Raw genomic sequence first — 21,857 nt, 5'->3', positions numbered from 1 at the left:
ACTCAACATCTCACACTCTTTTTGAGTAATAAGCAAGCTGAGGAAGAAACAGACCTTTGAGACAGTTGTCATAAAGAAAGGACTTGCCGCTTGTAAAATTACAGCAGCAGAGAAGCCTCCTTATCTTAAAACTTAGACACCCCCAAAACAGAGAGAGGTCCAAAACAACAGCAGTCTTACATCTGTGGAATTATGTATCTGGTAACAACTGGATTTTGACTGCCACAGAACAATGCTAACACAGAGCAGGGGAGACGAGAGGTCCTCCACGCTCAGAGGCAGCGTAGAGCATGTTTAGACAAGCATCCATCAGAAATTGCCTAACTTGTTATTACAGACTCCAAGAAACAGGAACTCTGGTCCCCTAAAATTACCCTGCTTCAGCGTTTCACCGTGTGGAAACAGAAAATGTTTCACCCCATAATACACAATTTAGACCTTGGTGCAAATTAAGCTGCCTTCCATAGACCCAGTAAATACTCAAACCCCATCCTCCACACTCTGTTCTTTCTTCTTTTTTTTTTTCCTGCTTTTAAAGAAGGAACAACCTCAATATTTTCCTCATATATCATGCTATCTAAGCCTCCTTTTCTTGATCTTCCCTGGATGTTTTCCAAATTCTGTCTGTATCCTTCCTAAAACTAGGGCTCAACTCACTGTGCTGAGCTCTGAAGAATAATTACCTTCTGTAGTTACTTGACATAGCTGGAAAGACGTTCCAGGTTCTTAAAACCACAAAAAAACAGCACCACGTATTCAGTTTGTTATCTTCTGTTACCCGAGATGTTTCCTTCGATATTACTGCTTAGCCAGCTACTCTCCATTTTACATTGTGTATTCAGTTCCCTTTGTTAATACAGCTTGGTTTTATTGAATTTCACACTGTTGGATTTCTGACCATTTCTTCAATTTATCACGATCATTTTGACACCTATTTCTGCCTTCTAAAGGCTGCCAGATCTCCACATATAAATACAGATAGATAGATAGATAGATAGATAGATATTCAGACACTGAATTACCCTAATGTCTGATGAAAAGCACAGAAGAGCATGGCAGCCAGGACAGACCACGCTAAGACTCCAGATAATTACCCCGGATGTGGCTTTCCAAGGAGGTGCTCAGCCGCTTCTTAATTTCACCTTCCATTTGCCTAGCGTATGTAAAGGTCAGGCCAGACTCGATCCAAAGCCAGTGGCTTTCTCCATCTGCCAGGCCTGCTGCCACGTCAAAGGGGAAAATTAAATTGATCTGACATGATTGGTCCTTGAAAATTAGCAATGTATGTCTTCTGTTGCCTTAATTTCCTTTAGTAAAGCATCTGACCGTAAGCATCTGATCTCTGTCAGTATCTGGGAACCACAACGACCGGCTGTATTTCTTGGGGTCTCTACCCTCTCTTTAAAAATAAATAAATACAAAGGATGGAGAAGTAATATTTATGTTTTACTCACACGCAACGAAACCCTGCCGAAGAGGCATGGAGGAGGAGAGCCCTCCCGAAGAACCGAACTGCCGGGGCAGGCTCACGGCCTGGCCCGTCTGGGTGCTCTCCGCGCAGCCCCGCAGTCGCGCTCTGCAAACCGAGCGGGCGGAGAGCGGCGCAGGCCGGGCGCTGGGTGCCCCCTTCTGGCAGCGCTCAGCCCCGCCGCGGCCTTGGCCCGGAGCACGCTGAGCTCCCCTGGCTGGCTCAGCCCAGAGCAGAGGAGCTGAGGGGACGCCTCATGGCGGCTGCAGCTCCTCACAGGGAGCGGAGGGGCAGCGCTGAGCTCTGCTCTCTGTCACAGCGACAGGGCCCGAGGGAACGGCATGGAGCTGTGTCAGGGGAGGGGCAGCTGGGGGTTAGGGACAGGTTCTGCACCAGAGGACGGTTGGCATGGAACAGGCTGCACAGGGCAGCGGGCACGGCCCCGAGTGCTGGCGTTCAAGGGGTGTTTAGACAACGCTCTCAGACACGAGGTTTGAATTTTGGGTGGTGCTGTGTGTAGCCAGGAGTTTGACTCTGCAATCCTTGTGGTCTCTTCCAACTCAAAATATTCTACAATTCTACATGCAAGGGTGCCACTGTGGATACACTCAGAAGCTGAGGACTATGAACCCCCCACAGCTTGTCCCATTCCCTCACCCAACAGCTTCCAAAACAATTCAGTTTTAAATTAGCTGTGCACAGGACATCTTTCCCTTCCTCATAAAACACACCTAAAGTGCAGGACTCATTGCCGCAGGATGCTGCAGACGCCAAAGACTTAGGCAGCCTCAGAAGCCATTTAGATTTTGCTTTATTCAATCTGTCTATTGCAGGTGACCTCAGAAAAAAATCGATGGCCAGGAAATCCCAAAGCCAGCGACAGCTTAAAGAGGATATAGGAGGGGAAGTACTGCCGAATCTTGGCACTGCTCCCTATGCTTTAAGTACTTGCCATTAGATACTGTCAAAGACAGAACACTGGAACACAGAAACCTTCTGTCCAACCCAGAATAGCGATGTTCATGTTCTTCAGTACGATGTAATATCCATCAACAAGCTGTTTGCTCTACACCATTTGGTCTTACCAAGCAGGGCTCCAACTGATCATTTTACAGACCTCATCTAACACACATGACATGATCTCTAACACTCCTGTAACTGTTCAGAGGGGGAAATCTAAACAAAATGCTGTCCCACTCACCAAACTAACTTGGGGGCAGGGAGACTCCAAGACTCTTGCAGGCATTGGGTAACACCCCAACGGTCAAAAAGTACATCACAGAACAAAAAAAGTGGTCTCCTGGTCCTCTCCCAAGAACGATGACTCACATCTCCTCTCCCTGACCCCAAGCAGAGATGAGAAATTGCTTGAATCAGAGGACTCAAACATGAAAGGAATTTATATTACATCATCCAGCCTATTTCCTGCCAACGCCTTGCAGCTCCAGAGCTTTGGCCGGACTATTCATCAGCAAGGTAATCATTACTTCCCTTGAGAAACTGTTTATAGGACTAAAGGATCTTATTGTCAGGAAGTCTTCCCATGTATTTGAATTAGATGCACTTCTTATTTTCTCCCTCTCATACATCTTTTCTTCATAATTTGTTTGCTGTTGTTATCAAGTAACAGTGAGGCACACTGAGATGGAGCTTGCTGAAGGTGTTTGTGAAAGGAATTTAAGTTTTGCAAGGAAAGGAATCTCTTCCTTGCATTCAGAAGAGTTAAGAAGACAGCAGATGTCATGGAAAAGAGAAATAAATATATGGTCAGAGTGATCCATTTGAAGGACTTGTGTCAGCTACAAGACAATATGCTTGCTCTCGTACTACTTAAACCTTTGGATGAGTCTTCAGAGTAGGAGATGAGTTAAACAGAAAGGAAAGGAGAGGTTAAGGGGCAAGTGGCCACCATGATGCAGGTCAGAGCACAATTTCAGAAAGCAAGTTTATAACAAGCTCAGTATTTAGTGGTGTACATGCTACAACTTTCACTCATCTCCATTCCTGTATCTTTCCTGCAGTTTCTTAGGGATATAGCCAGGGCTTGAGGAAAAAAAAAAAAAAAAAAACAACACTTCCTATTACTTCAAGTGATCAACCAAGCTTCTTCCCAAGACAGTTCTGAATTTGAGGAGAAAGATTACTGCAGAAGTCTTGGTGGAGCTCATCCTTCCTCTTCCAACTCATCCATGATTAAATTTGCCTGAACTTCAGTCTGTAACCAACCCCTCCTTCAACTTTAACCACTTTTACCTCTTCTTTCTTTCCCAGATTTCACAAATTACACAACTCTTTCCGCTGTCAGCAATCCTTTCCCTTTTAAATGATGAGAGTTACAGAGCCGGAGGCACTTCCATCAAGGATGTCTCAAGAAGTCCTTCCCTTCTGCAGGGGTAACTACCTTTCCATAACACCTTAAAACTATTCCCACACCATTTACTGCTATGGTGCTAAACAGTATTCCCCAGCAGTTAATCCACTACACACCACTGGACACTCCATGTGTGCAAGTGCTTCACAGATACTTCTCATCTCTTGAATACGCTAGACGTTGTTGCCCAGACTGCATTCTCTAAAGCGAAGCTCTTTATTTTTTATGGGACACTGCAGTTAGGTGAATAAAAGAACATCCCATCAGTCCTGCCTAGTTCAGAATGAAAATTTTTCACTGCTGGCCTGAATAGAGACTGTGGAAGCCAGGAAGCAGAAGATCTGGCAGTCTTATCCCTAATTCACCCAATCTTAGATAAGGGAGATGTTTAGAACAGCTTTCCCTCATTAGCTTGGTTCTATCCCTAGCTTTGGGTTGTTTGCTTTCAAGCAAAGAAGTACTCCCCCAGAGCACCAGGATCACCAAGACAGGCCTTCTCCATTTTATACAGAGGATTTCCTGATCTTTGTCCTGGCTCTTCACTCAAAAGGTTTTTAAATTTTATTTAAGGCTTTTATCCCTCCCCTCTGTCCCTCAGTTTAAGGACTTGCATTAAATATACTTCACTCAAACCAAAAGGGTAAAGTTAAGTGGCAAGCAAACCTAAAACCCACAAACACCAACCCCCCCCTTTCAGCTCCTTAATAACATAACACTTCTCCTGCTGCAATCCTACTACTTACATAGTAAGTTAGCATGCTCACGAGAGGATGTATTTCCATCACAGATACAAATAGGAAAACAAATTAAAAACCAAACCGGTTTTTAGGAACACTGCTTAAGGATTTAAGCTCTTCAGACATGAAATCATCATACCTGGAAAGACTGTGGTTGGTGCTACTGTTGTACAAATAATGACAAACAAGTGGCAAGCCATATTCTCCCAGAAGTAGTATTTATTTTTATTTATTTTATGATGAGAGCATCTCAGTCAGTTAATACTGTAAACAAAGAGATTTTTGTGGATACTCTAATCATAGAATCACAGAATGGATTGGGTTGGAACAGACCTTTAAGATCATCCACTTCCAACCCCCCTGCTATAGGCAGGGACACCTCCCACTAGGCCAGGTTGCTCAAAGCCCCATCCAGCCTGGCCTTGAATGCTTCCAGAGAGGGGACATCCACAGCCTCGCTTAGCAACCTGTTCCAGCATCTCACCACCCTCACAGTAAATAATTTCTTCCTAATATCTAGTCTAAATCTATCCTCTTCCAGTTTAAAGCTATTGCCCCTTATCTGGTCACTACATGCCCTTATAAAAAGTACCTCCTCAGCCTTCCTGTAGAACCCCCTCAGGTAGTGGAAGGCTGCTATAAGGTCCCCTCAGAGCCTTCTCTCCAGGCTGAAGAGCCCCAGCTCTCTCAACCTGTCACTGTAGGAGAGTTGCTCCAGCCCTCTGATCATCTTCATGGCCCTCCTCTGGACCTGCTCCAACAGCTCCATGTCCTTGTGTTGAGGGCACCAGAACTGGATGCAGCACTCCAAGTGGGATCTCACAAGAGCAGAGCAGAGAGGCAGAATCACCTCCCTCTCCCTGCTGGTCACACTTCTCTTGATGCAGCCCAGGATACGGTTGGCCTTCTGGGCTGCAAGTGCACATTGCTGGCTCACGTTGAATCTTTCATCAAGCAGCATCCCCAAATCCTTGTCCTCAGGGCTGCTCTCAAGCCATTCTCTGCCCATCCTGTATCTGTGCTTGGGATTGCCCCGAGGTCCATACTGAACCACCAAGCTGCTAAGCAAGTTGTGGTGATATCCCCAAATTCACACTTCATCTACACAGTGAAGAGAGGAGGAAGATGGATAAAAGAAGCCCAGAGCACTCAGACAAGAGGCCAGAGGATTCCCTGTGAGCTCTCTCCCAAGAACCCTGCAGCTGGGGGCAGAGAGCACCAGGGGAGGGGAGCAGCAGGGCCTCCAAGGCAAGGTCCCACCCCACTGCCCCACATCACTGTGGGAGCTCATACATCCCTCACACCTCAGGATAAAGGGCTTCCTTGCTGAGCTCCCCACACTAAGAGGGGGCCTTGCAATGAAAATAAACAGAAGAAAAGCGAGAAGGAAGGCTTCCTCTTCTCACAGACTGCTGTGCTGTTCATCCAGACCTGCTCTCAGCCACGGGGAGGAACTACAGGCAGCCTGCTGGTGCCTGCAATGCTCCAACAGACTACAGCAATGCAGCGAGCAAGCAGCAACCCAGGGGAAAAGGCTGACAATTGGAGAGGATTTAACAGCATTTCACCTTAAGCTTGAACTCCAGTGGAAGGGATGGTGATAAAGCTGTTCCTAGTAGTTGCCATGGGCACCAAGGCTACAGGCTCATCTACATACACAGGAATGACAGGTCAGGCCTGGTGAGCACTCAGATGGTAGATCAGCCTCTGAAATTAGGGCACTGAAGGAAGTGTCACTTGTGACAGGTAATGATGTTTCCAGCACATTAGTACCAAGCCAATGGCCCAGTTTAATTTCAGAACGGCACTCATGGAAGTACAAGCTTTTAAAAAGAGGCTTCAAATCAACACTGTAACCCACTGTGATGGATGAGGATCACTTCCCATAACAGAGAAGGTTTAACAGCTCTAACATCCTAACCCAGTTCTGGGTGTGTGCAATTACCTCCTGCTTGCATAAAGTCTCTCTCCTCTTCTCTTCCCTTCAATGGGAGCTGAACAAGGTGTTCTTGCTCATTTTGCTTCCTACTGGAGAACATATTTACTCTGCGCAGCTGCCAAATGCTGCCAGAGAAGTGCCAGTATTCAGCAGTAACTCAAACAAATTTTAGGTACCATGTCTAATACATACAAAAAGCACTAAAGCAATAAGACACAGGCCTTGGTTATATATAAAACAAGCTGGCATACTTAGTATGGAACAGCTTTCCAGAGGCAGAGTATTCTCGACGAGTTTGTCTGTACGTAAAAGTTATATCAGTATAGCTGCACTAGTCATTTTCCATGTTGAGACAAACTCATAGTATCTCAGAGCTGTTTGTCACAGCCTGGGAAATGAAGCAAAGAAGTCTTGCTTCACTGCATTTCAGGCAGGCACTCATGTTACAAAAAAAGAAACACCATTTTGCTGGCAGGCCCAACAGAGGGATACAGAACTGAACAGTCCCCAGAGAATGAGCTCTCTTCACCGAAAGACTTGGTCTTCATCTCGGTTAACAGCATTATGCTAATGCTTCCCATATTCTCCCTTTACGGAACGCATCGTTCTTGCCATCAGTCCAGCTCTGGGAAAAGCAGGGGCATCCTGCCACGCCTGTGTATGCATTAGACATCCACAGAACAAACCCTGAATTCTGGAAGACAGTCCCAGAGAGCTTTTCAGCTCCTTACACAGCTTTAACAGCCCAAGCAGTGCAACACTTACAGCAACAGAAAGCCTTCTCATTTTATGAAAAGTTTTATCATACAGATTTAGCACTCGTGCTCTTCAAGCCCTACTACCACAAAAAAAGTATTCTGTCAGGACAGGCAAGAAACAGGCATGCTGTGCTACGGGTTGTCTTAAAGCAATCAAGTAACACCTGAATTAAGAGAAACCCAGCCTCTGCATGAACCCGTCTGCTTTGCCTCAGTGCTGCTTGCCCATGTGTGATGATGACAGAACGCTTAAATATTTGGGAAAGGATACAAGATAAACTTTGTACTGTAGACCTAAGCATTCCCAAACTGCCAAAGCAAGGACTCAAACCAATCACTGATTTCCACTGGCGGTAAGAAAAACTGTAATCTGGAACATCTGGGTACGGTTTAACCACTAGAGGGTGTAAAAACAGCATAGTGAGAGGTTTGCAGCCAGCAATTAGTGGAACTGAGAGCTGGAAGCAAGGAAAAGGACATACAAATTAAGCAAAGGAAGAGGACGATACGTAAGGTGAAAGAAAGGGTAAGTTATATCCAGAGCACTTCTAGCCGGATTACTGTGGTCACACAACGAGGTGCCCTGAAAATAAGCCTCAGCCCTGCTACTTCTGCTAAGGAAAACATTGTGGTAAAAAGCACGGTACCGTATTTAAATTAAATAAGTGTAATAGTAAAGTACTTAATACAGTACCTGTTATTTACAAATAAGTGCAATGGCAAAGAGCAAGATGCACAGACTTACACTTTCCAGCTCAAATCCAGTTCCTAAACTGATGATAGGGAGAAATCTGACACAATTGTTCCCACATCTCATAATTACTTTGTTACAGGGTCAGGATGCACACAATCTCACACCACTTCCTTCCTCCCTCCGGAGTGCAGAAAAGCAAGCGATGCATCAGGCAGCGCTGCCTCTCCCACACCAGCCCCAGCCTGTGGCAAGAGAGGCCTTCCTTCTACTGCTGTTATCTTAGAGGCTCCCAATCAGATTAGCTAAAAGCCTTGGAACCTCATTAGCGAAAACCAGACCTGAATCTAATCTGTTTCAGGGCCATGAAGGAAGGAAAAACTTCTACCGCAGATCAAGATATTACCTAGAACAGATAAACGTATGTATTTATTTCTTAACAAATATTTGCTAAAATGAAAACACCCAAGTGAAACTAAAGCTGTTTGTCCACTGTGAAACTTCCCTGAAGGAACATGCGGTCTGAAGGACGCACGCACGCTGGTTAACACACATCCCTCCCTGTGCTCACCCACACTGCGCCCTGTGGGACTGCCCAGTCCACAGCCCTCACTTCACCCCTGGTTGCCATAAGGCTTCCCATGAGCATCGCCTCTGCTCTAGTGAGCAGTCAGCAACAGCAGCTCCGAATTTTCAAATCAGAAGTTATTGAGCGATGAGAATGAGGAAACTCACGAAACAGGACACCAACGTGAGACTCCAAGGTGACCCCAAACCACACCTAAATGGGTACAGTGAAACACGAAATACAGTGCGGACACTGCTACCAGGATGTAAAAACCGAAAGCAGATGGGAACTGCTTCAAGGATCCAGGACCGGCTCTGACTCTCAATGCCAGCATTCCTTACTTAGCCTGGATAAGTAGGAACACAACTCCCAGAGCATCGCAGCACATATTATCTATTTGTGCTGGTTAACAGTTTAGTATATCCCAACAGGCATTCTGAGTAACTCCCTCCTACACTGAAATTCATACACACATTACAAGCACCAAAGGCTTGAGCTCTTCAATTGCTGATGCTGCACTATGCTGCAGTTCCTTTACAAAAATATCTCTCTTTAAGCTGCTGCTGTATACACCCAGGCCACATCAAGACATGATGAAAATCACTTTCTTTATATAGCAGTACCTGAGAGGATTAAAGAACTTGATTTCAGTTTTTTATTATTTGTTCATTACTGAAATGTGCTGCATTATTGATTTTCCGTGCATATTAATTTCCTGTTACACTGGTTTGTGCTCTGCTTTGCAGCACAGAAAACTGAAAAGAAAAAAAAAGCACCTCCATTCCAAGAAGGGAGATTTAATGCGTGACAGTTGTATCTTATAATCCATTAAATTTCATTTGTTCCAAAGCATCTCCTCCTTCCCTTGCACAAATTCATCAACTGGGATTTCTCCGTCTTCTGCCAGGACGCGAGAGAATGCTTACAGATGCAATGCACTGAACAGAATAATTTTTTACTGCCGCAGAATGAGAATACCCTGAATGAGAGCAATGGGCAGGAGCCCTGTAGGACATGAAAGGAAGGTAAGAGAAGCTCACAGAAAGTAGAACAACCCAATGGGGCACGGCATTCCCTACTCCACCAAAAAAGCTAGCACAGGAGGCTCTCAAACTCACTGTTGTCTTGCCCCCCCAGTGCTGGAATTCCCACAATAAAACAGGGGAACACTAAACATTTACATTCATTAACTCTGAGGAGATACAGCGGGAGCTTAGGATGGGGATTTTAAGCTACAAAATTTTTAAGTATAAAGAATTTCCCGAGCCACTGGTAATGTGGTTCATTTTTAACTCCTCACCAGGCACGTTGCCACATACTGCTGGAGGCCACATTCAGCTCACCATCTAGATCTCCACAAGCACTGCACAACAGAACAAAATAATTTCCACTCCTTAACAAGATGGTCACGAAGCTGTCAGACAAAACATCCACAAGTGTACAGAAACGCACGCACACATTTACTGCAATCAGACTCTTACTTGATTGTCTCTTGCTGGGTATCCATGATAACCTGAAGTCAGAGGCTCGTTCTGCAAGACAAGAAAACAAAGAGTGAATGTAGTGGTTACAAGGAATGGAAACCAAGTAATTACAGGTCTGTCTTAACTCAGCCAAAAACAAGAACATGCATGAAACAGGGGAAGAAAGAGCGAAGATTAAAGCACACTGCTAACTTCCTATTACCCATGTAAGCCAATATGCCTAAGATTCATTTTCACCTACATATTGCCAAGTTGTGCAAAAGGAAAATTAAAAAATCAAAGCCATAAAAATAAGGATAAACTAAACCTACCTTACCCCCTATAACTTCAAGTGTGTATTTTTTTTTTTTAATTTTTCCAAATAATTTTTATATGCAAACATCATTTACTGCCAGGAAAACCAAACAGAACAAAAAATGACAGAAGTTACTGCCCAAGCCACCCGGTCTTGATTCTTCTTGATGCTCCCCTAAACATTAGCCATAAAAGCGTCAATTTTCTCCTTTTCAAAAACTACACTAATAGCTTAACACAAGCTTAAAAAGCAGTTGGTACAACTTCAATTACCCTTTGAAGCCTAAGCAATAACTCACACAATAGGAAATCAATCCTCTAGACTTTCTTCCGTCAGCCCTGAAGGGACCCTAAGCCTACGTTCCTCATGTTAGTGTCACCTTGCTCTTTGGGAACATATGAACCTCCAACACTTCTGGAATTTCTCCATTGAATTCCCAGACTCTTCTATATTTTACCTGTGCAGCAGGGATTAAGATAACACAGTTCATGATAATGCCTAAACGTTAACTTCTGCTTATTTCTCAGTCTTAATTTCTTCTCCAATACTCTCCTTCCAACACTTCCTATTCAAAACAGAGAGAGGGCACTCACACGTGCCCCATGTGTGCATCCTTCACCCCTCGGGGAGGCTGAACTAAACTACACAATGCCTTTTTTGTAGAATCATAAAATAAACCAAGTTGGAACGGGCCCACAAGGATCATCAGGTCCAACTCCTGGCTCCACACTGGTACCCATGCCAACTTGTGAGCAGCTCCCTGCAGAGGGCTGGCAAGAAAGGAGGCCAGCAGTCCTCCACAATCAGTTTCCAAGTCCGTTCCTCTCTCTTGTTATGGCCGACAAGGAGAAACTCCTAAGCCAGCCCTGCACTTTCTACAGCAGCTCTTGGGGAGGGTAGAGACGCTGACAAAACATAGCAAGACAATCCCAAGTGGTCAAAAGCAAAGTTATGCTGGGCCTGCAGCTGACAGTGATCACATATCTCAGCTACCTTCAGACCTTCTGAAGTTTTTGTCGAGATCCTTCAGGTTTTGTTTTCCCAGTGTTCCCACCCGCCAGCTCCTACCAGTGACCCAGCTTCTGCCCTACGCAGGGCACACCACCATGGGCATAATTTCACAGTTTACACACAAATGCTTTAACGCAACATCTGCTAAAGAGCAACTCACTAATAATTCAATACAGAGCCTAGCAATGCTATTTTAAGTTTGCATTCATCCTCCTTCTCTTCAGATCTGCCCAGGGGATTGTCTGCGGAAACTTGCCAGGAAACATCAAACTTCATCTTCAGGCTCACACTACAGCTGGGGCAGCACGCAGTGTATACAAGCTTCAAGGACAGCACAACTTCCAGCAGCCAGTTTGGGGGATTCACGGTCATTAATTATGTGGACTGCCCTGCGAGTACCTTCTTCTCAAGCACTGACAGCCACCAAGCAGGTAAAATACAAATCTCCACAAATACAGAACGGAAGAAGCAAGCACACAGAGACCTGACAAAGCAAGAGGAGATGGACAGCTCTGGTGCTACAGGGTTACCCAGCTTTTGGGTTTACCAAGTGACATCAACAGGGTGCCCGGGGCCGCGGTGCAGTCACCATCCCTGGAGGTGTTCCAGAACCGTGTGGATGTGGCACTGAGGGACATGGTTAATGGGCATGGACGGGATGGGTTGGTGGTTGGACTGGGTGATCTTAGAGGTCTTTTCCAGCCAAAATGTTTCTGTGATTCTATGAAATGCACAGCTATTACTTCCTCCATTCCCCCACAGTAAGTGCACACTGCAAGAAAACACTTTGATTGATGCTTCTCCCACACAGTCTACCAACCTAGATGAGTGCAATAAACATCCACCTCCTGTTTCTGTTCTCCTGTGAGACTGTTCCAGGACCAATCTGAACAGCACTTTGTACACACACGTAGAAGGTCAGTGCTTTCAACACGCACATGTGCCAACAATGCCTTGAATACACAGTGAGTAAGGAATAAATGGAGAAGATACCGCTACAGCTGCTGAAGACATGGGCTGTGAACACAAGCAGAACATAATAATAAAGGAAAACAGAAATCATCCTTTTGAGGATGATGTTATTTATCACATCAGGGACTAAGGAAATGAACTGTCACCACAAAGCAGGGACAGAAAAGAGACAAGCCCAACAATTTTGTGAGATTCCTGAAAACAAAGGACCTGAATGCACTGAAATCACTTTCAGAAACAGAATAGTTTGATGAGTAGAAGCACATCACAGGAGTGTGAAAAGGAAATGAGATGCGCTCACAGAGATCTAAGGATGGTCCGTGGCACATAAGATGTCTAAAAGAAAGAAGAAGAATAAAATCCAGTGGAAGAAAACAGATCCATCAAGCTCCACGTTGTTTTTCAGGACAAAATCCATAAATGGCAGAGCATAAATATTTGAGGGATATCATTACAACAGAAGGTAAATGAAGAGGTGAAAGAAGGTTACTTCAGGAAGCAAGAGCTTGGAAAAAGCAGAGGTTAGAAAGAGGGTAGCAGCTGGAACAGTAAGGTCATTAAAGGGTCAAAGCTACCTCTGCCTTTCATACAGCAAGACTATCACGAAGTACTGAACTATTTGCAAAATCCCCGCTGTGCGTATCATTGCTCTAATTGAACCTCGCTCTCCAAGAGAAGGCAGGAAGCGCCTAGGGAAACTGTCTCCCGCCAATAATCTCCAGCGCTGCCAATTTTACAGGTCACTAATGGTGAATCCAGGGCCTGCTGCATGATTATTCCACACGGAGCTTGCTTTTGTTGTAAACTAAACAGAGCAGAAAGTGAAGGAGTTAAACTCCTGTGCCTGGGATGGGACAGTGCAGAGCATCCAGAGAGGGCCCTGTCAGGGAGCAGGGGATCGCAGGCAGCAGAGAGCGCAGGGATATGGCTGCATCACCTCACCCTGCTGAGGCACCAAGCTCATCTCACAAAATGCCATGTGAAAAAGAGAGGGTGAGAACATTTATCACATGCGGATACCCTGCCCTCAAGCATGCAAGGACCCTCCCTCCCTTAGCAGGTAGGAGAGGGAAGCCCCAGCTAACTCGCCTTCTCCCAGCAATTATCCATCTCTTTCTCTACCACCATGCAACCAGACATTCACAGAGAAATCGAGTTAGGCAGTGCTAGCCTGCCAAATCAGATCAAGCTGCCACTGGGATGTTTCATTACTTTGTTTACCACTGAAAGACATTTCTCAGGTACTTGCAATTTGCTTTAGAGCAGAGAGAGAAAAATAGACAATAATACAGTACATCAGATTTCTGCAGCACACATCGTGATTTTATTTCAGCCGTACTGACAACCTCACACATGGGCTTCCACGGGACACACGCGCATCATTCTGTACTCTGGGAATAGTCTTCTGCAGGCTGGCCAACTGGATTGAACAAAAATGATAACCACAGTTCAGTCGAGCCCATTAAGACTTAAACATACCTTACTTCAAATTTTCCCCAATCCTTCATATTCCAGCCTTGCTAACACAAGTTCAATTATCTCTCTCTTTTTTTTTTTTTTGACAACTTTTTGAGGGCATTTTCCTCAATATGATAAATTTTAAAAGTTGTCAAATTCAGCGAATCTTGAAAACACAAAGAGTTGACCATAAACCAGGACATCAGTAAGGAATGACCAGCTCTGCATGTGCTGCTAGCTTAAGGAAGGCCAGAGAGGACTGCAGCAGAGTCAGTCATCTAGAAGATATATCACAGCTGTAACGGATCATGGAAGGCCTAAAAGTCTCCTCTCCTTTTCCTTTAAAATAAAGCTAAATTTTCACTTAAGGAGGAAGTAATTCTCTTTGACCTAACTTGACCCCAGAACAAATTAATTTTACATCTCAGACTCATTTTGCCAGACTCAACAAGCAGAGAAGCCTGATAAGGAATTTTCTTGACTGCCAAACTAAGCCTAAAGCCTGCAAGGTTAAAGCTGCACTACCAGGCGCTATTAGCTCAGTAAGTTAATCCATATTTCCCAAGCCAGAGAATTGATTTCCCATTGAATCCAAACTTCATCTTGAAGCATCAAGCCCCTTCAGCTGCAGAAAGAACCTCAGAAATAAGACCAAGCCATCTCTCCACTGGGTTTGCAAGATGCCTGCTTTCTTGACCACGCCAGGAAAAGCAGAGTGAAGTTAATGCAATTCTTTCAAGTTTCACAACCACCTCTTGGGGTCTGGGCAACAGGAGCACAGCTGAGACAAAACAGCTCATTTCCCTCTGCTCCAGCTGCCCCAGGAGCTCCCACCAGCACAGCAGCCAGGAGGCTGGGACAGATGTGTGGAGAGTGAGCCCTAGGACGCTGGGAATCCCAGGACTACCCAGAGCAAGGACAGAAAGTTACTTCTTTCATCTGAAAGCAAAATGGTATTTTGAAGTGCAAAAAATAGCAAAAACTACCCATTTATCAGAGACTTGAGCTAGACAAACAGAAGCCACTTTTCCAGAACACAAAGACTAAGATGTTCACAAAAAGAGGCTGAAAAAAGCACTGGCAACTAAGCTATTAATCTGAAAGTGGCAGCTGTGAAAAAAGTAACACTTGTGAGCCAGACAGAAATCCCAGTACCGTTCTCTGCAGCTCAGTAGTTTCACTGTCCTCTCTGCTTTAAATCTTACATAGCAGGAGAGACAGAAACCCCAAGCTTTGAAGGGGGTGGGCTCTAAATGGACATTTCAGTGCTTCAGTTGTGGTGGGTCAGTAGTAAAATGGTAAATGCCTTGACCTTATAACCAGCTCCCATGAAAACAGGTATGCTTTCATTAGACCCTTTCTTGTACAAACCACTGCATGTAAGCAAACAGGAAACAGCTTCGTCTTTTCCCACATGCATCTGATGCGTTTAGTTTGCCTTCTCAATTGTTTGTGCCATTTCCCTACCTCAAATTATCTGTGGATAAAATTAATGGGAAAAGCAGCATCTACAGCTGAACTACCGATTATTAATGAAAAAAATGAGCTAAAGTAGTTTTTAAATGGATCTTAATGTCACCCTTCTCCCTTGATACTTACCCTAATTTGATATATAGCTCTCACTAATCACTCTGCAGTTCCAATAACTGCATCTATAGTGTGGGACGCTTCCCTTCAACTGTCTTCACTTTCAATTAAATTTGGATCTCGGCTTTGGCCAGACTCCAACCACACAGACATCATCCAGCAGAGAACCTCCATTTATCCACTTCCTCGTTAGCATCCTGACAACAACAGTCCATGTAAGTCCATGCTTACAGGGATGCAATCAGCAGGATTTAGTCTTTACTCCTTACTCATCCTCTTTTATTCTAGAGTGTGTTTGGGGGACTAAAAGCAAGGGATTTTGATAAAAGGCGCCGCACCAAGCACGCTGCACACCGCTGTCCTTGATCACTTGGAGGACGAGTGCTGGCTCACATGGCTCTGGCTTTCCGTATCTGAATTACCCAGCCTGTGCTTTGAGGGAAGGAACACCAGAGGCACCGCCACCATGGGCTCCAGTGCCGGCCTCACTCCACTGGGGCCTGGAGGCCGGAGGCCCATCCAGGCCCTCTTCCTTCCTGGAATTCTGGCCTGCTGCCGCAGCAACAGCAACCTCCAGCTGGGCCCGCCCCCTCCAAGTTTTCCCGTTCTCCTAGAAATATGGTGTTTTCAGGAGGAGCCAGAGCGAGTGGGCCGGGAGAGAGAGTGAGGCCATCCCTCCTGGGTGCAGGCCGTGGAGGGCCTCCCACCTCATCACAGCACCTTGGCACCCTTGGGGAGCAGCCACCAGGGTCTTCCACCCAGGACAGACATTTTTCAACATTCCCAAAACGCCCTGGAAGGGCTCTGGGCCTTCCCTCCCACAGGCCAGGGAGCAGTGCTGCACACAGCAGCTGCAGGCCAGCCCCCGTGCACCAACGAGGCCGCGCAGTTTCCCTGAATGGCTGCCATCTTGCCACGTGCATCCCACTAGGCCGTAGCTTGAGCCATACTGAAGGTGGTGGGCTGAGACACTGCCAGGAAAAACAGAGAAAATTAAATAAAAAGAGACAGCCCCGGCCTCTCGCCTTCCTTCCCCTGCTCCTTTGTGCCGGTAGAAGCAGCCCTCCTTCCCAGGCAACCACCAGAGCACACAGCCCCACACAGCCCGTAGCTTGCAGGCTCCCTTCTGGCCGCCATGGGCAGCAGGACGTCAGCAAGGCCAGCAGGAGGGAGCACCCGGTCCCGGCGGGCTCCCCGAGCAGGAAGCAGGCTGCGGAGCAGAGCGGCACGCCAAGAGACACGCGCTCTGCAGGGCAGAGACCCAGCCCGAGGTTGTTTTGCTACCCAGTGACATAGTGGAGACGAGAAAGGAAGGTGATGTCAGATTAATAAAAATAGCCTTCTGCCCTGATCAGGATTTGAATAGTTTGGAGCAATTAGCCAGGCGAGCTTGTGATGTAGACAGTAAGACAAAACAGGGTGACTTCTGGGAGAGGCTGCGTCCCTGTCAAACAAAGCAGTGTTGAAGTCACCCAAACTTATCGGTGCGACTGTCTGGTAGGAAGGAGGCATTGCCACATCTTCTCTATCCCCTGCTTCACTGAGGTATTTCCTCCTCTCCTCCCAGATTCCCTCACAAACTCCTACCACTACAAATGGATACCAAATAAAAGCTTTACTTCCAAATACAACATATATATGCATAGCCTTACAGTTTCTGCTTCTTACAATCGTGTCTTTATTCATATGCATTCAAAATACATATCTTAATTCCGATCTCTGGGCACTCCTGACCAGGGAAATCCTACATATATATATATGTAGGATATATATACACACACAGAGACACACACACTCTACAGGAACAGTAACTAGCCCGTAATAACAGAAGCTGCAGAACCGAAGGCACACAAATACATATTTGACCAAACCACACATGAAGACTGCATTTAACTTTCAAGTCTTAAAAATGCAGTACGCAAGAAGTATACAAATACACACTCATGGCTGCTGTCATCTTAAAACCCATGACATTACAATACAGACATCTGCAACTCTGCAGAGAGAAGAGAGATTTTCATACACAGAATGCACTTCCACAGCTAAAATGGAAGAGCTAAAATGGAAGTATTTTACTGAGGTTCTCTGTAACAATGCAGATTCTCCTCCAATGTGGTTTCCCCCCCACCCTTTTTTTTTTTTAATAATGGAAGCAGCTTACTAGAGGTCAGAAGCAGCTTTCCACCAAGTGGGTTTTTCATTTTCCAGATCAGCCAAGGGATGTTTTCAGCATCTCAAAGAGATAAGATTTCATTAATTTAAAGTAATTTAAATGTGCAAAGTGTACATTTTTTGGACTACATACGGCAGCATCTTCACCCCGCTCCAGGCATTGAGGAAATATAGCCTGTCTCTGCTGCTCCATGACCTATGCTGGCAACAATAGATCCAGCACAAGTTAAAGCCCCTGGGAATACTGTGCACAGCGTGACGTCTATGATCCAGCAAACACAAGGACAATCTGCATGCACAGAAGTCAATAGCACAGAATATTGATTTCCATCCTCTTTTTAGTAGGCAGAAGCATTTTAAAATGGCAGCTCATCTTCCCTTCCACTCTTACTCAACAAGAACACAACAGGGCTCCTAGCAAGGCTCTAAAAATCCAGCGCTTGGGGGCACCTTTGCATGCTGTAATTACCACATGCAGCTGGGGAAGCATTTCACGTGCTCTAAGCCACTTATTACAGGGCAACACGTTCATGGTGTGAGAATCTAGCTTGCCCAAACACAGCACCCACAAGCTTTTGCAAGGTAAGGAGGTCAGCAGTATTCTGCCTCTGCAGGCAGTTTCTCTGCCTATGCTTTTCCAGGAACACAGGATGGGAAATATGGGAGCAAACAGGACACGGGAGAAGACACATCTGAGACAAGGGAAGTCAGTGGATCGCAAACTCCTTGGCTGATCTTGCAGATAGATACTCAGACACTGTTGCTCAGAGGCTAAAAGGAAAGAAACGTACTCCAACTCTGCAGAAAAAAAAATATAGCTGTTATATTACTTGCAGAAGGGAAGGCTGAAACTAATTTGTGGGTTGGCTGTGAAGAGGCTGCAATATAAAATTAAATCTGCCTTACTTTTAGGGAAATTGGCACAAAGACGACAGAGTGGCACAACAACATGATTCGGCCAAAATCACGCCGTATACCAAGTCCTGCAGGCAAATAGGTACAAGAGAAATTTTCTGTGCCCTGGACATCCTGGTCTGATTGCATAAACTGCCCTACATAGCTACTGAGATGATTTTCCCAGGTTCACCTTACAAACCGCTTCCCTTCCCCACAGACATCACCTCTTGGGGTCACTCAGACAATGGCAGCTCCACCTCCTGGGTATCAGCGCCCAGGGCCACCGACCAAGCCAGGAAATGGGCAGAAGCCAGAGGGGCCAGAGATGGAGAAGTGAGGGGTTAAAAAGCCTGGAAGAGGGAGGTGGTGGGGCTGGGGGGGTGAAGAAAAGGCAGGCTTCATCTGAGCCCCACGGCCACGGCTGTTTCTGATTAAGCCTGCACGATTGTGGAGCTGCACAGGAAGCACTGGGGGTGGGGGCGGGGGGGGGTCTCAGTCCTTGCCATCCCAAACACACTGGTAATCTTTGTGCTCCAGCAGCACCATCTGGAAACAGTTAGAGAGAAACAACTCTCAGGCCTTCCCTCCCAGAAAAAAAGAAAAAAAAAAAAAAAGAAAAAATATTTTAAAAGTCACTCTTAAGACCATTAAGCCTGGCCCTTTCATCCCCCTCCTGGAAAGCTCCTCTCCCTGCAACAGCGGCAAACAAAAGGGCATCTATGGCCGAGAAGGAACCCCCTGCAAGGCTCAGCAGCCCTTTCTGCTCACAAGAGGCATCCCAAGATGGCATCGCAAGGGGGCATAGAAGGATTAGACCCCTCTTAGTGTCTGTGCAGCACTGTGAAAGGGTACTCAGGGCACTAATCACACCTACAAGGGCCAGCTTGGACGCTGTCCATCTGCAGCCAGAATATCCCCAAAAGGGAGCTGCCTGCTCACTGACTGCTGGCCCTGGGAACTCTCCTTTCTGGGCCAAATCAGCACACAAATGACAGCAAATGCACCAGACGCATGCAAGAGCTTTAGTTTCATCTGAAGTGGAAAGACCCCAGTGCAGACAGAGCACACCGCAGCGGTAATGCTTCCACACTACTGCAGAGGTGCCAGGAATCAAAAGGGCCACAGCCTGAAGGAGCCATCTCCAATCCAAAGGGCTCAGCCTTTGCTCCAGCACAGGCTCTGGAGACACTGGGGGGCCATCTTGTCGCCTGCAGGCTGCTTGCTGGTATTTTAAAAGGGAAAAGGAGAGGTGGTGACTGTTGAATTTTACCGAAGTCAATCACCCCGGAGCAGTTTGTTTATTCCAGAGGTACTCCCCTGCACACAGCTTGCCACGGCTGCCACCTCCGCAACAAAGCGTAGCCCGCAGGGTTCCTTCCCACCCTCCTTGCCGTTACCTTTATTCGCCTCCCTCCCACACATCGGTATTTTTCAGGGTTTTTTCTTCTAATTAGACACCCAAGTGCTACACATTTGCCTACGAAAATGTAGAAACATATCAAAACAAAATCAAAGTTAACCTTTCAACATCCTAATTAAGCAATAACAAACAAAGAGTAACATGACTGATTCCTGCTACAACGCAATGCCATTCCACCACAGAAAACATATCTCTGCTTTCCTCTTACACCCACTCTATAACTAAGTGCCATCTCTTTAAGGGCCACAGGCAGTCTGGATGAGATGTGGCCACATGCCAAGGCCCTCTATAATGAGAGGACAATTCATAGAAATAGTGTCTTAAAATAACAGGTTTTCTCAACCATTAACCAAGGACTCCTTGGAATCCACTTTTGTCATACAAGTCTCCTTGCTGCTCCTGCAAAGCCAACAACTGCTGAACAGAGCTGCCTTGGGATGCCAGCGTGGTAACTGTGGGCATGCCCTCTGCCAAGCATATGACAAAAAAAATCCTGCCTAAGCTACCAGAAATACCCAACCATACCCATGGGCTGTTGCCATTTGACTGCACACAGAGCAACGCAAGCCATGCTGAAGGTGTTTTGAAGAAAGACCGTGTCACTACAGAGCAAAATTATCCAGCGAGATGTCTTTAAGTGCTCTGCATTCTCACGTTTGGCCCAGATCAGAGTACTAGTCCTGCTTATAAGGGAAAAGCTGCCGCTGCTTGTATTCCACCCAGAAAGGCCAAGAACTTTATGTATTAATGGAAAAACAGAGTGAGAGAATGCCAGCAGTCTCATGCACTGGATATTCTTATACTACTGTGCATCCCAAGTTTAAATACAGCCATCAGCCACAAAAATAAGACTGAAATTGAACAAGAGGCCCCAGGAACAAAGCAGGCCTGGAGAAGCTCAGAACAGGTGTCAGAGACCTCTGTGCTCACTGCAGCACTGAACCACGAAGGCTGCTGCACCCCATGAGACTGAGCTCTGCTGACCAGATAGGAAATGGACACAGCTCTTCCCTGCAGCACCTCGCAACCCTGCGATGCATTTTTCCCTCGTTTTACCAGCTTTAAGTTCAGTCAGAGCCTGGGAAGTCCTCAGAAACAGCCAGCAGCCTCCTCACAGAGCCCCAGCTCCACCCTGTTGCCTCTACAGATCATCTAAAGCCACTGGAAGAAGACAACCAATCCCCAGAGGTCTCAAACTCCCAGACAGAACATTCCTGCAGTACCACACAAAAGCATCAAAGCCCCATCTATTCCCTGCCTTCTGGGCAATGCAATAAACAAGCCCCTTGTCCAGCGGAGGGCTAACCCAAACTGGTTCCTTACAGATTTGTGGGGGATCAGCTCAGCCTCCCACAGCAGCAACCCCAGCCCCACATGCAAGTCTCATGTGGGAGTCCCACCAGGCAGGCAGCCCACACCACAGGCCCCAGAGCTCCACATGTACAGGACAACCGGCAGCGACTGCTCCACGTACATAACCCACTATCCTGACTGCCCTTCCCTCAGCACGGCCCTAATCCAGACCTTCCCATCCCCATCTCTTGTTTTTCACGGTGCTTTTAGGAGCACGGCAGCATTGCGATCCTACCAGCTTGTAAATGCAATGGTAATTACCGCTTGGTTCGTAAGTGTGCGTGCGTGGGAAGGGATTGTCATAGCACATTCACATAAATCTTGTTTCCTTCACAATTTAGTCTAAAAACCTCTTCCGTGTGCAGCCCCAGGAGATTTATTTGCATTAAGAAGTTCCATTTCCCTCCCCAAGCCTGGAGATGAAATGCAGAACAGCAGAGATCTGAAAGCACTCGGCTCCTGAAATTACAGCATCGTGTTTCTTCCTATGTGGCACATCCATCTGAAGGAAACAAAAAGGCAGCGACCCTCCCACCACACACACAAACATTTTAAATAAGGCACAGAGACACTGGTGGTGTAGCTGGTGGTGTACTAGGGCAGACCAAAGGCACCGTGGCAAACAGCAGCCAAAGCTTCAAACCATGCCAAAGCACTGCTGCCTTCCTTTGGTTTT

The 21,857-nt window shown here is 46.2% G+C and overlaps 1 protein-coding gene across 1 annotated transcript in view; it reads right to left on the bottom strand.

Moving 5' to 3' along the window:
- Nucleotides 1-21,857, bottom strand: part of RBFOX2 (RNA binding protein, fox-1 homolog 2) — a 152,102-nt gene that overhangs the window by 120,642 nt on the left and 9,603 nt on the right. Inside the window, exon 2 of the mRNA XM_021386197.1 lies at nt 10,014-10,064. The gene's annotated coding sequence lies outside the window, so the exon portion shown is untranslated. The remainder of the gene's footprint in view (nt 1-10,013; nt 10,065-21,857) is intronic.

This window comes from Numida meleagris, chromosome 1, assembly GCF_002078875.1.
Source record: "Numida meleagris isolate 19003 breed g44 Domestic line chromosome 1, NumMel1.0, whole genome shotgun sequence".
NCBI classification, from domain to species: Eukaryota; Metazoa; Chordata; class Aves; order Galliformes; family Numididae; genus Numida; species Numida meleagris.
The sequence above is the reverse complement of the archived record's forward strand: the minus strand, read 5'-3'. Positions and strand labels throughout refer to the sequence as shown.